The sequence below is a fragment of the Suricata suricatta genome, chromosome 10 (genome assembly GCF_006229205.1).
Source record: "Suricata suricatta isolate VVHF042 chromosome 10, meerkat_22Aug2017_6uvM2_HiC, whole genome shotgun sequence".
In the NCBI taxonomy this organism is placed as follows: domain Eukaryota; kingdom Metazoa; phylum Chordata; class Mammalia; order Carnivora; family Herpestidae; genus Suricata; species Suricata suricatta.
Genome location: NC_043709.1, coordinates 72,957,172 through 72,959,646, shown reverse-complemented (window position 1 = coordinate 72,959,646; position 2,475 = coordinate 72,957,172). Strand labels below are relative to the sequence as shown.

The 2,475-nt window shown below is 37.1% G+C and overlaps 1 protein-coding gene across 1 annotated transcript in view; it reads right to left on the bottom strand.

Annotated features, from left to right (window-relative positions):
- The window catches only part of KIF21A (kinesin family member 21A), a 92,401-nt gene that overhangs the window by 70,967 nt on the left and 18,959 nt on the right, over positions 1-2,475 (bottom strand). The window lies entirely within an intron of this gene.

The window sequence follows — 2,475 nt, the reverse complement described above, 5'->3', positions numbered from 1 at the left end:
TTAAACTGTTACATTGGAAATGAATGTAGGCAGAGTGAGGCGGTTATGGAAAATAGTGACAGTTTTGCTAGAGAATGTGCTTTTTTCTTAGCATGAGGTATAGACCCTTTATCCTCTGTGGACCAATGACCAATAAGTGGGTCTAAAAGGGAAAACCCATGAGGAGCCATACAGAAAATAGGAAAGTAATTTATTGTATCTAGTTTGTAAAAATCAAGGCTAGAAACAGAATGATACAAATGTTCATTATTCAGTTTTAAGATAAAAATACATGAACAAATGTCTCCATTTTCTCACCTCTAAATCTTTCCGTGACATATAGTTGCCTTTTAGCTTCTGCTCTCATACACTACTGAAACAGCTCAGAAAGAGGTACTTTTCATTTCCAAATAAAGTGGACCCTTTTTAGTCTTCATCCTACTGGACCTCTCTTCGGCATTTGACCCTATTTACAACTTGTGGGGGAGGAAAACATTTTTCCCCTCTATTTTCTTAGGTTCTACTGGCTGCAGCCCTGTAAATTAGACTCACAAAAGACAAACTACCAAAGAAAAAAAACAAACAGAAGTTTATTTATATGTATATTATGCATAAACATGGGAATACTCAGTGATGAATAACTCAAAGGGTAGTTAGAACTCAGACTTATATAGCATATTAACAAAAAGAAAAAGGACTGAGTTTCTAGGACAGCAAACAGTGGGAAGGTGTGGAGAAACTAATGGAAGATAAGGGTTAACTAGTTAAGTTTGTTATGTAGGCTCCTCTGCTACCATTTCTAGTGACTAACTTCTGTCCTTCCTGTCCAGAAGGGAGGGGGAACACCTTTACAAATTTATGTCCTGCTTTTAGACAGATAGGAGGAGAGCAGAGATCCTTCCTTGTATCTTTTTTTTTTAATTGCCTTCCACACAAATAATCCTTATGTCAAAGTGACATACTTTGGGGTGGCATATTCTGCTACTCTTCATATATCATATTTCTCAAATCTTTATCAGCAGTTGGCTTTTATGACATCTCTTTCTTTTCTTACTCATGCTGATTTCTGGACCAATCCTTTTCTTTTGTACCTAATATGCCAACTTCCCTTATAATGTCAGTGCTTCCTTCTCAAAATGCACTAATTATTTAGCATGGTATCTAATATTTTCCTAATCTATATTATACCTATCATTCCATTTTCAATTCTAGTTACATCCAGCTACATCCAGCCACTGATCATTTCTTGGTCAATTTATATACTTTTATTCACCATTCCAATGCATGCGGTTTTTGCTTTGCTTGGAATGCCAAACCTCCATCTCTCTGCACAGAAGCCTCTTTGTAATTTTTCAAGACTTAGCTCAAACATCTGTACCTTTATAAGGCTTTCCCTGACCACCCCAAGCTTGAATTATTCCCTACAACTGGTATGTTATTTTAGAATAGTAGGTGTCAAAATGAATTCTTATTGTTGTACTAGAAAAATCAATTCTTTGAGGACAGATAATAGATCTTATTCAATTATAAAAAACAAAGCAATTCAACATTTACTAACTGAATCCTATACACTGCTCTAGTTAAGGGGACACTTCAATACTGGGCATGTGATTATCACAAAAATGTTGCTCCATCACTTTACTCTGTTACTAGAAACCTGATCTTGAACAATTATTCGACCATCCTATGTCTCAATTTTCTAATCTATATGATGGGGAGCCTAGATTTTATATTCCTAAGGTCCTTTTTAACTTAAAATTCGATTTTAATTATTCCTTTAAGAAAGCAAAATCCTAGGGCACCTGGGTGGCTCAGTTCAGCATCTGACTCTTGATTTCAGCTCAGGTCAATATCTTGCAGTTTGTGAGTTCAAGCCCTGTGTGAAGCTCCATGCTGATGGTGTGGAACCACTTGAGATTCTCTCTCTCTGCTTCCCTCTCTCTCTCAAAAATAAATAAACTTTAAAAGAAAGCAAAACCCAGACTTAAAAGAAGTATCAATAGGGGCACCTGGGTGGCTCAATCGGTTAAGCGTATGGCTTTGGCTCAGGCCATGATCTCACGGTTCGTGGGTTTGAGCCCCGTGTCAGGCTCTGTGCTGACAGCTCAGAGCCTGGAGCTTGCTTCGGAGTCTGTATCTCCCTCTTTCTATGACCTTCCCCTGCTCAAGCTGTTTCTCTGTCTCTCAAAAATAAATAAAAAACATTAAAAAATTAAAAAAAGAAGTATCAATAAACAACCTTTTTTTCCCATATCCACCATTAGTTACACCATTTGTTCCTTATTTCTTTACGGTTCCTATCATTCCCCTCAACTTTTATAGCAAACGTACCTGTGCCATAGGAACAAGGAACTTGATTCATAAAAATATAAACACAGCTCCTTGCAGTGGCAGTAGCTAGTAAAGATGAGAGGAGATTCTGAGACTGGGACCAGTAAGTTTTCCTCAAATTGGGCTGTTTTCTGTTCTTTCCTTCATAAAATCAATAACTGATTT